This window comes from Myxocyprinus asiaticus, chromosome 34 (assembly GCF_019703515.2).
Source record: "Myxocyprinus asiaticus isolate MX2 ecotype Aquarium Trade chromosome 34, UBuf_Myxa_2, whole genome shotgun sequence".
Classification (NCBI taxonomy): Eukaryota; Metazoa; Chordata; class Actinopteri; order Cypriniformes; family Catostomidae; genus Myxocyprinus; species Myxocyprinus asiaticus.
Window position 1 is genome coordinate 7,354,714 of NC_059377.1, and position 13,910 is coordinate 7,368,623.

Here is a 13,910-nt window from a genome sequence, read left to right on the forward strand (position 1 = left end):
AAATGTCTTTTTTTTTTTTAGCATAATCAGAGCTAAAGAAGCACAATTTATGATAGCATTGTTGTCAGATTTAACTGCTAATTTGAAATATGTTCTTTGATAGTAATCTTGACCAACTGTTTCAGAGATTTCTTTTTCCCCATAAGTAGATAGGAGCTGTACTTCTATGTCGCTTGTATCTATAGAAAATAGCTGCCCGGGAGCGTACCAAAGATGACCGACGAGTGGACTGACTTGCCTTGAAAGGGACTTTAGCAAAAGCCAATGAAATACAGAGAGAGTGCACAAGGAGAGCAAGTTATTGGGAAGCAGGATACAAAAAATAATAATAAAATAAGATAAAACATCCCCCACATTTCCCTGCCTGCACTCTCATAATTAAATTTTTTTTTTAATTTAGAGCAAATCAATGCAAAAAACTGGTGCAAGCCCTTCTTTCATTTTGTTTGATGACAGTTTATAACAAATAAACTTTCCCATTGCTATGTGCATGAGTTTGGGAATGAATTTCGAGATTGTATATTTAAGATGCACTTTGGGTGATCTGTTTGATCCTTCAGAGATCTTCTTCATTCGGATGAAGAAGATCCGTGAGTGATTTTGGGCGATCGGATCACCTTCATACTTCTGAATGTCAGTCAATATTCCACTCTCAATGGAGCGACTTTTTAGCCGGAAGAGACTGCAGATTTTGAATGCTCATATCTTCTGAAATTAACTAACAAGTGTAACATCATTTAGAACAAAATCTGGCCAAAACGAAGGTTTTTACGGGTTTGTTTCGGTTTTACAAAATAATAGGTGCTGATAGTTACATTTTGGAACTATCCTTTTGGAACTATTTGGAACTGCAATGTGCCAGAAGTTATAATATCACCCTGATACCTTAATAATCTTGAAGGTGGATACATTTTTTGCCAAAAATTTAAGTTATACTGTATGAAACAATCATTTATGGAATGATCAACAAAAAGATATGAAATTACATCTTTTTTTGTTCATCTATTCCCTCCATCTTTCACATTTTTGTGCACTTTACCTGGACATAGTATAAATACTTCTCTTTAACAGACTCTTTATCAATAACCACACAAGATAACCATTCAATCAGAAGGCATCATCAAGCTGGTGATGCATTTTCAACTATCAACCAATCATCTGAAGTCTGATTGTATCAATGGCGGGATCTGCAGGAACACAGTTGGGAAAAAAAATAACAACGTGTAATAGGAGGTTGCTCGGCGGTTGCTTATACTGACCCAAGTCAGAAGAGTCTCTATGATATTCTGGTCCCTAGATATGCCTCTGGTCCCTCCTTCAATGTAGTCTATGGGATATTTTTGCCCATTTTATGGTCTGCCAGGCAAAAATCACAAGTCCGATTCCTTAGAAAAGCAACAGTACACGATATGGGACGAGTTAAGCTCCAAAGTTTAATACTTGAGATTAGAATTTTGTTCCATTAAGGAATGTTTATCAATGGGTTTCCGAAACACTCCAAACACTGTCTGCCCCACTTATGCCATTGGTTGAGCCAGAAGTTCTCATGTTGGACCAATCAAAGAGAGCAAAGCTGAAAGTGCCACAGTTTTTAAACTTTTCAGGAAGTCAATCTATAACTGCCTTTTTATAAAGTACAGTTGCCTCAGCACAAAATGCTGGGATACGAGACAGAATTTTAACATTAAAAAACTATCGAAAACATCCTGGTCTCATGGAATCATGTTACTATACCTTCATTACTGCAAAGTTATTTTTACCTGGCTTGTTGTATGAATCACAGCAGTTTCCTGGTGAAATGAACACTGGAGGTGAAACAACAATTACTTTTATACACTTTTACACAAATCAAGAGTAAAACTGCAAATTAACACTGCATAAACACATACTTTCCCTCACACAATACATGATTTGTAAGGTGATACATCTAAACATTTGCATTACATAACCAACTACATTTACAAGCTGATTTGACTGCGATGAAGTTCTCATCAACTCATAGGGCATTGAACCGAGGTACGAGCACGTGAGTCGACACATGAGCCAAAAGTGTGATAAAAGCACCACAAAATGATGTGTTTTTCATCTCATATTTGCTTTTTCTGACACTTTTGGTTTAAGGTTTATGGTAGGGAGGTAGGTTTTGTTGATTTACTCAGTAGAGCATTAATCTTAAAAACCTCATCTGTTTGGGAGAACAACAAATCGCTTTTAGCCCCACACAATGGACATGTGTGTAATGAACCATGTAATATCACTTTGCAAAAAATGTCGCCACAATCACAAAATTTTCATGAGATCAGGCTCGTTGAAACATACCACCTCCCTGCATTTCAATGTGCTGTACACATTTTAATTCTCATTTCTGTTTAGCATACATTGGGGTCACTGAGGCAAGAGTTTTCTGTGTCATTCACAGCCAGTTTCTGTCACTAGCCCAGGTTGAGCAGAAAGACAGGAAGTGAGAGATCCAGCTGCTTGCTCTCGCTACATCAGTACATCTAGAGAAAGAGAGATAGAGATAGCCTCTATCTAATCCTGCACAGGAGCCTGATTCATTTTAAAGCGGCTTTCCAGTCTTAAGCTCACTTTTTGCATCCAGTTACAAAAGCCCACAGCACTCAGCCTCTGTACTACAGTGTTTACTCACTGTCTCCCTGTTGTTTACTGTCGCCATCTTCTGAAGGTGTCACTGTGAGTGTGATAACAGTGTAAGTGAGATTCGAGGTGGGGTAGCACTGGGGCATGAAAATATATGGCATGATACATGATAGCATGCAAGGAAAAGTTCAGCAAAAACAATTGTCATTATTTTGGTTATTGGTAGGTTTAGGTTGTTCCAAACCTGTGGAACACAAAATAAGTTGTTTTGGAGAATGCTCACACTGCTTTTTTTCCAAGATAATGGAATAATAAAGCTAAAAAAAAAAAAAAAAAAAAATTTTCAGTCAAAGATTAGTTCACACAAAAATAAAAATCTCATGATTGGCTCACCTTTAAGCCATCCCAGATATGTAAAACTTTCCTTCTTCAGCAGAACTGAAATTAAGATTTTTATAAGCACATTTCAGCTCTTTTTGTCCATACAAGGAAAGTAAAAAGGTGCCATCAGTCTGCTGGCTATTTGACGGTCCAAAAGTCATTTATAGGCAGCATAAAAGTAATCCTCAAAACTCCAGTCGATCAATTAATGTCTTCTGAAGCAAAATTAGGTTGGTGTAAGAAACAAATCAATAATGAAAGTGTATTGTATTGTATTACGATACATTTTAACGTTTGCATTACATAACTAACTACATTTACGAGCTTATTTAAGTGTGATCAAATTGCCCTTTAGCTCAACTGAGCGTTGCACTTGCGATGCAAAGCCGACATGTGAGCAGAAAGTTTCATAGAAGCACTACAAAATGACGTAGTCGCTTCATCATTCATGCTTTTCATGACACTATCCACCTTATCTTTCAACATAACAGGGCGTTACAAAATGATCCAACATTAGCATATTAATCTGCTGTACATTCTGTGTTTGTGTGATAGTTTATAAGCCCACAACACTTTATGCTGGTATATCCTTCTAATTATTTACATTGAGGCTACTGACAACAGAAATGTAATCGCTTGCATACTTACGCGTTGCAAAAGAAGGTGGATAGGTTTAGGTGTAAGGTTTAGGGTAGGGAGGAAGGGTTTGTTGATTTAAAACTTAATATAGCATAAGCCTTAAAAACATCATCTGTTTGGTAGAATATTTAACTTACTTTTAGTGCCACACAGTGGACATTTCACCTCGGAACTGCTGTGATATGTTTAATGAACCACTTAATATTATTTAGCAAAAATATTGCCACATACATGTAATTTTAATGAGATCAGGCTGTACAAGTACTATAAAAAGTCCTTACTACTTGTGCACTAAATTCAAAGTTTTCTAAAGCCATATGATACATTTGTGTGAGGAACAGACTGATATTTAAAATCTTCAAAAGATATCATAATTGACATCTTGACTTTAATGACCAGGTTTGATTGTGAATGGCAGAATTTTTGTTTTGTTTTGTTTTTTCAAATGAACTGTCCTTTTAAGATGTGGTGAAAGTGGCAAGTTTGTGTTTCAGCATCTGTAAATATATGTGTGTGAGTGTAAATCTGTGTACTGGCACTGTCATCATCAAATGACTCCGTGGGCTTGTGCGTACGCCGTCCTGTGCCCACTTTCTGTTTTACCTCCCGCCCCTGGCAGCCAATCAGAGAGCAGTGTTCTAGTGCTGGAGCTGTTATTCCTGGGTTTTGAAATTTAGATTTTCAGCACCCATAATATTCTTTACCTCTTACTTGTCTCTTTCACTCTCTTTTACTTTTGACAAAAGCCTTATGTCTTTCTAGATAAAGCCTAAAGCTCATGTTAGTGCTCTACAGCATTAAAATGCATGTATATTTAAATTGTGCATTAAAGATGAGTCTAATATTATGCATACTTACAGATTTACGTGCAATCTCTCAGAGGCATTTAGCCAAACAGAACTTAACACCCCTCATATCATATACTCAAACTCATGGGTTCAAAACTCACACATTAACATACTGGCACACTCCACAGCACTGGCTACCTTGGACAGCGCAAACGCACTCTAATCTCAGCCAAAGTTCTGTTGATTTGTAAACATAATGTCTGACTGATCCCATCATAACAAAATGAGCCTTTTCTAATTGAGTCTAATTTTATAGTAATTTGTTTTAGTGTTCTTTTGTGTAGACTTGAGTGTTTTACAACACAGCAATAGGTAGACTGCAGATGCATAGTGTGGATTTTAAAAAGGCAGCATGCATTGACATTCTGACATTATAGGATATTTTACAGTTCCATTTGTATTTTAGCTGTAGTTTCATAAACATACAGTACATTTAATTTCATCAAACATACTTATGGCATCCAGTATCATTTACTTGGCTTTTAAATATTTTGTACCTTTTAGTTAGGGATGGGAATTGTAAGGAATTCAAAATGATTCCGGTTCTGATACCGATTCCACTTAACGATTCAGGTTCCTTAATGGTTCCATTAACAATTCTTTTAGTACTTCCAATATGTAATGAAGAATTCATTCTTTAATGAAGAATTATTTGGAAATAAGAAATGCAGTTATTATAACAGTTCTTATTTCATTTCAAATTGGACATGATGAAAGTCTTTTGGACATCATTGTTTGAGAACCACAATACACTGGTCCTGCTGTGTGTTTTGCACTGTAGATTCAAAAGAACCAACTCATAAGAGTCATTCGTTTGGCAGTCAGACTACACTGGTCATGCTGTGTGTTTCACACTGTAGATTCAAAAGAACTGGCTCATAAGAGTCATTCTTTCGGGAATCTGATTATACTGGCCGCACTTTATTTTTTGCGCTGTAAATTCAAAAGAACCAACTCATAAGTTTGGGAATCAGATTACACTGGTCGCTACTGATTAGTAGTGTTGTTGCAGTGCCTGAATTGATGTGTCAAATGAAACCTGATCAGGAACCCTTTAAAAAGTGATTCATATATGGATTACTTGAAGTCAATAATTGTGTGTACTTCTATATAGAGGGTCTCTGAGGGTCTTGGTCAGGTCAGAGGCAAAGCATCATGCATATGTCCACTTTTCACTGTCTCTGAGGCCCCCCTCCCCCAACACACACATCCACCATCTGTCACCTCCGCACCATCTGACGTGTATGTGTGGAAGATAAGGAAAATATGAGCTAGTTGATGCAAGCTTGTACACTGTTGTTTTGTGGGTGTGTTTCCTGTTCCTGTCAGAGTGCATTGAACTGTTATAAAGTGTGAGTGTGTCTGTGTGTGTGTAGAAATCTATAATTGGATTATAGTGTGTGTATCTGTTGTGGATGCATAAGAGGGGATGATGGAGTGTGTGTGTGTGTGTGTGTGTGTACCTGTGTGTTTAGGTGAGCTGATGTAATCATCCCCCTACAAGATGGGATGAATAAATCAATTGACTCCTGAATCAAGCCACAAATAAGGTTATCCTGGAAGAAAACTTGTTTCCCTCTGCTCTGACAATGTTCCCCAACTCTGAGGATTGGTTTTTCCAGCAGGACAATGCTCTATACCAGTGTTTCCCAACCTTTTTTCTGCCACTGCACACTTTTTACATCTAAAAAATTCTATGGCACACCACTATCCCACATAAGCTAACCATCGTTAATATTTTTCCTTTTCAAGAACTTGTCCATGTTTTCTGTCCATCTTAGTAGCATCTTTACTTGTAATGTTTGAAATTCGGCTATGCAAAAAAAAAAAAAAAAAAGAAAGTCACATAGGTAGGCTACGCTGTGTGAGGTCACAGGTGGCAAGAGTGCTAAATGGGTAATGAAAAAAACAACAAATTTGCTAGTTTTCTAATTTGTAGATTTGTTCTTGCAATGCCACAACAAATTACAGGGATGCAAACTCATGAGGGGCGAAAAAGGTAAAACAATCACTGGTCCACGAACATTTTTTCTGGGGATATTTTTTTTAAAGAATAAGTTAAAAGCACAAATTCCAGCTATTTTAGTGATTCAAGTTTATTCAAGTTTACAACTGTGCAGAATTAGCTGCAAAATAAAGAGTATTTTGATGAGGCTTGCTTCTGTTTCACAAATTTGTTCAATTTCATTAACTGATTAGTTCAGTGACCCCTTCTGGAAATGTCACTAGGTGGCGACAAATGAGCGTCTTATGTGCTATGAGTGAGTCGGTGAATCATTTTGAGTCATTCATGACCGAAATCTACCAAGAGACTAGTGTTTAAGCATTAAATGAACAAAGCAGATCTATAGTCTTCCTTCAGTCTGAGCATCATTTTTCATCCAAAAAGACAACAATAATAGTCTAATAATAGTGAGTTTCAATAATGTCCTTACCTTCTCCTTTATTAAAACTTGCATGGCTACAAATCTACTGACTTCAGTATAAGAATTATAAACACAAAGCAGATCTAAGGTATCATTTTCCTACAGTAGCCTATTTAAACTGCTAAGCATGGCTTTTATCAGAAAAGACCACAATAATAGACAAATAATAATTTTGAGTTTCAATAATGTTCTTTCGTCATTGTAAAGTGCATTTCACATGAGTTGAGTTGAGGCGTCAACGCTCCATTCAACGCCAGCATCAGGCGCCATTGCCCTCCACATGACAAGAGTTGCAGAAAGCGTCACAGAGGGGCGATTTAATGAGTTTCCCACGTAAAAAAGCAGGAGGTGTGCACAATAAACATTGAAAACATGTATTTGGAAGAGAGAAAAAAATATCATAACCATGATCAGTTGCTTTGATAGCAGAAAGTAATAAAAGGACTCATTTATTTTTAGGTCTAAGCATTTTCTTGGTGAATTTAAATTAGTTCAATAACTGGGGTGTCTGATATTCGTAAATGATAAGGTAATATTTAATTAAAAGAAATTATGAGACATTCTATGTCTCTTTACAAATTTGGACAGTTTTTATATATTTCTTGTTGCTTAGTACTCTCAAAGACATTATTGGTGAAGCAAAAACGTGTGTGTGAAAAACACTTTGGTGTAAAGTGGCGTCACTTCATAGACTTCAATGTATTCTGCAGCGCTGACACGAGTTATGTGAAAGACACAAAAGTGACCGATTATGGTTTCAAAACGGCGAATTTCTCCGAAAGGTGAGGAGTTTGGATCACTGAAATTATTATTTTTTTTTTTCATGCATTTATTTATTTTGTGGAATTTGATAATTTTCCACGGCACACCTGACAATCTTTCACGGCACACTAGTGTGCTGCGGCACAGTGGTTGGAAAACACTGCTCTATACCACACAGCCAGGTCAATCAAGGTGTGGATGGAGGACCACCGGATCAAGACCCTGTCATGGCCAGCCCAATCTCCAGACCTGAACCCCATTGAAAACCTCTGGAATGTGATCAAGAGGAAGATGGATGGCCACAAGCCATCAAACAAAGCCGAGCTGCGTGAATTTTTGTTCCAGGAGTGGCATAAAGTCACCCAACAGCAATGTGAAAGACTGGTAGAGAGCACGCCAAGACGCATGAAAGCTGTGATTGAAAATCAGGGTTATTCCACCAAACATTGATTTCTGAACTCTTCCTAAGTTAAACCATTAGTATTGTGTTGTTTAAAAATGAATATGAACTTGTTTTCTTTGCATTATTTGAGGTCTAAAAACACTGCATCTTTTTTGTTATTTTGACCATTTGATATTTTCTGCAAATAAATGTTTTATATGACAATGTTTTTATTTGGAATTTGGGGGAAATGTTGTCAGTACTTTATAGAATAAAACAAAAATGTTCAGTTTACTCAAACACATACCTATAAATAGTAAATACAGAGAAATGATATATATATATAGCTGTGTATGTAGTTCCCTGTCAAAAGCTATACTTAATGCTGCGCTTGATTAAGCGCTTATGGGAACGTCTTTAGAAGTGACCAGCTGTGAATATGTGTGCAACATGTCAATGAAATTGACTAGAACCTTTATAGCCTCTGTTGGTGACATCATCAGAATGTGCCAGTACCAGGGGCTATAAATAGATGTGGCACAGGTGCATCATCAGGTCTTTTGTCTTCAGACCACTCTGTGTTGTGTTTGTGCTTCTACAGCTTCTCAAGCTCTCTATTTTTCTTCTGTTAGGAGTTAGATTTGTGAGGCAGTGTGCAGAAATCTTTCTCTTTCTCTGTGATTCAAGTGTGGAAAAGACAAAAGAAAGAAAAACAGAAAAAAATGAGTTCCTGGGCTCACGGCGCCGCTCAAAGCAGCCACGCCCCGCTCCAGTGCCATTCTTCCCAGAAGTGCACGAGGAACTGACGAAGTCGTGGAAGGCATCTTTTACTGCCCAGCCCCGATTCCGCAGTTACCCCGCTCTCACTACCCTCGATGGCGGGTTGGCCAGGGGCTATACGGCGATTCCCCCGGTGGATAAGGCGCTTGCGGTGCCTATGTCCGCAGAGCGCTGCCACCTGGCACGGATGCCCTAAGCTCCCATCCAAGCCCTGTAGGCTCACGTCATCCCTGACGGCTAAAGCCTACAGCGCTGCTGGACAAGCCGCCTCTGCCCTGCACGCCATGGCTCTCCTGCAGGTCCACCAAGCCAAGGCATTGAAAGAACTGCATGAGGGTAGTTCCGCCCCAGATTTGATGCAGGAACTGCATCACCTCCGAGTGACGAAGGTCACGGCACGGTCTCTCGGGCAGATGATGGCCACAATAGTGGTCCAGGAGTGCCACCTTTGGCTCAACCTGGTCGAGATGGGCGAGGCCGACAAGACACGGTTCCTTGTTGCCCCAATTTCCCAGACGGGCCTATTCGGCGAGAACTGCTGGGCAAAGTCCTCGATGGTGAAGCAGCAGATGGAGGCAATCTGGCACATCCTGCCTCTGTGCGGCTCAAGATCCCACACCCTGTCTGCTCGTCACCAAGGGCTTCCCGCTGCACCTTCGGCCTGGCCCCGGTGTGGAGCCCACCGCAGGAAGCAGACGCCACCCGTCTCACAGCCGGCACCTAAGAACCCACGAAGGTCATCAAAGCGCCCCTGAGACGGGCGACCCAGACGCGATTCAGTTAGCCAGACGCCCACCCAGGTTCAGCGGTATTCACTTCACCTTGGTCAAGAGCGAAAACGCTTGTGCCGAGATCGCTACCCTCCTACGGAAGGGCGCGATAGAACCTGTCCCTCCGGCCGAGATGAAGAAAGGGTTTTACAGCCCCTACTTCATTGTACCGAAAAAAGGCGGTGGGTTGCGGCCAATCTTGGACCTGCGAATACTGAACCGGGCCTTACACAGATTCCTGTTCAAGATGCTGATGCAAAAACGCATTCTGGCGAGCGTCCGGCATCAAGATTGGTTCGCGGCGGTAGACCTGAAGGATGCGTACTTCCACGTCTCGATCCTTCCTCGACACAGACCCTTCCTGCGGTTTGCAGTCGAGGGTCAGGCGTATCAGTACAAAGTCCACCCTTTTGGCCTGTCCCTGTCTCCTCGCGTCTTCATGAAGGTCGCAGAGGCTGCCCTTGCCCTGTTAAGGGAGGTGGGCATTCACATTCTCAACTATCTCGATGACTGGCTAATCCTAGCTCACTCTCGAGATATGTTGTGCGCACATAGGGACCTGGTGCTCTCACACCTCAGCCGACTAGGGCTTCGGGTCAACAGGGAAAAGAGCAAGCTCCTCCCGGTTCAGAGCATCTCTTTTCTCGGTTTGGTGTGGACTCAGTCTCCTTGATGGCACACCTTACGAACGAGTGCGCCCAGTCTGTGCTGGCCTATTTGAAGGCGTTCAAAGAGAAAACAGTGGTTCCACTGAAACTTTTTCAGAGGCTCCTGGGTCATATGGCATCCTCGGCGGTGCTTTACTGGTTGTACCGGTGTAGCCAGTGTGGTGTGAAAGTGCTCTTAAGAGTGAATTAGAGGTTGGTGAATTTACTATAGTCTGCTTAAAATGTGCTGTTGTTGTTATTTAACTCCTAATGCTTTAATCTAGATGTTACAGAGAGGTGCCAAGTCACTTCATTGACCTCTACCAAAGAGAGAACGCAGTGAAATTTGCACATTACATAACAGTAGACCGTAAGCCACAGGTTGAAGCCTCTCACCTGTGCATTCATGTTAGCTTGTTGTTTTACAGTTTCTATAATGCTATCAGAGCCACTGTGTCGCAAGAATTTTTACTGCCCCAGTAAAATGAGTCACCAATCACCCTGAGAGCAGCGATAAGCTGCATCGACACACTGCGAGCAAAGTTGCTGGAAATGCCGCAAGCATTTCAGAGGATTTCCTGTACAGTGGGGTTACCCGTTCTGCAGTGCATCGTGATGTCATATTGCACACATTCGTGGAGGTTGTGAAGGAAAAGACACTTGAAAGCTTGTTCCTCCTCCAGATCTGGTGTGTTACTTCCTTGGAAGTACATGGTTCTCAGGCTTCTGTAATACTCATGCGGAGGCTCGTGCCTCTCCTGGGTGATGGCGAAAGCAGCTATGGTAGTGGAGGCTTCGTCGATATACAGCGAATACTCCTCGCGTAGGGCTTTACACAGCGCTGAGTAGCGGTTTCGGGTACCAGTTGGTAGTGTTTCCATGAATGCATGGACTCTCCTTACCGTGGTCTTCCATATGAGCTTGAGTTTACATGCGACGAAGCACAGGCAAGTCAACCAGGCAGTGCTCAATTTCCCTAAGATAACTGTCGATGTTTGAATCTTGATTACTTGGGTCAAAGCGTTCTATGTCCCCTGCGAGGGACTCGAGTTGTCGGATGCGCAAGCCTTGGCGTCGGTATGACCACGGGTCGTCCGAGTCATCCGAAACACCATAGTCACTCTGATCGCTATAGTGATGAGGACGACTTCCTCCCCTTCGCGGTGGGGTAGGAGTCCAGTCGACGCGTGGGGGTGGACCACGGTTTGCGTACAGCTCCCTGGCTAATGGGATCTTCGAGCCACTTACACCACTCTGGGCTTGGAAATAATTGTCCTCCCTCCATGGTATGGAATCAGTCGGTTTGAAATGCAAGGTGGCATGACTGAAAACTGACTGGGGGGGCAACTATAAGGAGGGGCACCTGCATCCAACCAGCGGGCCGCTGGAGGAGGTTGAAAGGTGTCTTGGAGTACAAAGTCAGAGACTGTACCACTAGGGGCAGCTCGGCTCCTAGTGTGTGTCCCTGGGTTTCTCAGGGGCACATTTCTATGCGTACCGCTAAAGAGGGGGCCCTCTTCTATGTTGTGCTGTGCGTTTCAGCTGCACTTACCTGATCTGACTCTACTCTTAGCTGGGCAGCTTGAAGCTGCCTGCGCAGGGTTTTGTTTTCCTCCTCCATCCAGGCATTATCTTCCTGTGCCTGGACTTTCTCAGCTTGGGTGCACCTAACTTCTTGGTGCAGGTTGAGATTTTCCCTCTGCACTGCTTTGTAGCTGCTCTGCAGCTGGGCAAGCTGGGCCTGGTGCTCTGCGGTTTGCAGTTGGGTTCTGCGGTGATGAAGAAGGAACATTTGGCCCACTAGGTCCAGGATTGTGCTCTTTGGCTTCCCAACCGGGTTGTTGACATAATCAACTAGTTCCTACAATGCTTCATCACAATGACTAATATTGTAGCCGTTAAGGTTATCTCTCTCCTCTATGGAGAGACGGAGGACAGCAGCGACCACATCTTGCAGTGCTGGGTCGACTGTCCTCTGTGGAGCTTCAGCTCCAGTCACGCGGGGCGATTGGTGACTCATTTTACTGGGGCAGTAAAAATTCTTGCGACACAGTGGCTCTGATAGCTTGTTGTTTTACAGTTTCTATAATGCTAACATGAATGCACAGGTGAGAGGCTTCAACCTGTGGCTTACGGTCTACTGTTATGTAATGTGCAAATTTCACTGCGTTCTCTCTTTGGTAGAGGTTAATGAAGTGACTTGGCATCTCTCTGTAACATCTAGATTAAAGCATTAGGAGTTAAATAACAACAGCACATTTTAAGCAGACTATAGTAAATTCACCAACCTCTAATTCACTCTTAAGAGCACTTTCACACCACACTGGCTTATGATTGGCAAGTTGTGAGAAGTCAATTGTCAAACAGAACCAAACTTTGAAATTATTACTTTGGATTCTTATGCATACACACTGTGACGAACCTGGCACGTAGGATGCCTCACAGGGGGCACCAGTTATTATGTAGGGCTTTACTGGTTGTTTAGATCAGTGTTACTATCAGAAATAATTGATAATTATTTATTTTGTTATTAATTAATATTTAAATTAATTAATTGTATCTAACTCATTAAAACCTAATATGGGGCTCCAGTAAATGTAGTGTGCTACGTTTAGGAGCGGGTTTGTTTATTAGCAATAATTTATAATTATCAAAGATAATTATTAATTATTAAAATCAATAGAAAATGTATGAGAATCAATGTTAGCTTTTTCTAATCCTTTAAATCAACAATTATAAAAGATAATCATTAATTGTTAACATCGATGAAACATTAATTAAAATTAACACTAGCTTATTGATCATTCAAATTCAACAATCATCAAAGATAATTATCAATTATCAAAAATCAATAGAATATTAATAAGGATTAATATTGATGGGGCACCACCCTGGAATCAGGGACTAATAACCAGATAGTATAACACTCTCAATAGTAGATTGTTTTCTTAGGAAAATCGACATCTGAAGAATATTGATTTTTGGGAAAAAACAATGAATGAAGGCTTGAATCCGAGCTCTGACATTCCGTCAGCATGACACAGGTGTATGCAAAACAAACCAAAACACTTCTCTTTGAAGTATAACAAAGTTTATTAATGCAGTAATATCAATTAATAATTAATACAATGCAGTCAATAAACTTCCGACTTACAACTACAAACTAAACAGTGATATGATTAGATATGGAAATCAAAATAATCCTATAACACATGAGGGTGTGTGTGTGTGAGAGCGTGTGTGTGGTTAGTACGAGAGAGAGTGAGAGAATTAAGTGACGGCCCCAAAGCCGATTTCGCGATCATGGTAGAGAAAGCAGTTTATCACTCAGAGACGCGGTGGACAGCTTGTAAACTGTCCTGCGGTCTTTGATTCTTTAATGGATAAACTCAGTGTGCCGGTCTCACCCGCGATGGCGGAAATGCACAACAGTCAAATGTGGTTGGACTACAATACAGCAAATCTCATTCATAATATGAGTTTTTCTACTCCTGATGACGTCATGGTTGAGGTGCGTTCTGTCGTGTGCCTCATCCAATAGGAGTTGAGAGTTCGATCCTTTAGTGAGCAAGGCTTCATGGGATTTGTAGTCTGTTTTGGACTCCCTTTGTTTGATTTCGGTGCGTCTTTTATCAGTAAGATTTATGACTTGTTATGTGGGGGCCTGAGTTAGG

At 41.0% G+C, this 13,910-nt stretch overlaps 1 pseudogene; it reads left to right on the forward strand.

Moving 5' to 3' along the window:
• The first annotated feature begins 502 nt into the window (after window positions 1–502).
• LOC127424786 (protein 4.1-like) overlaps window positions 503–13,910 on the forward strand; it is a 37,621-nt pseudogene continuing 24,213 nt past the window's right edge.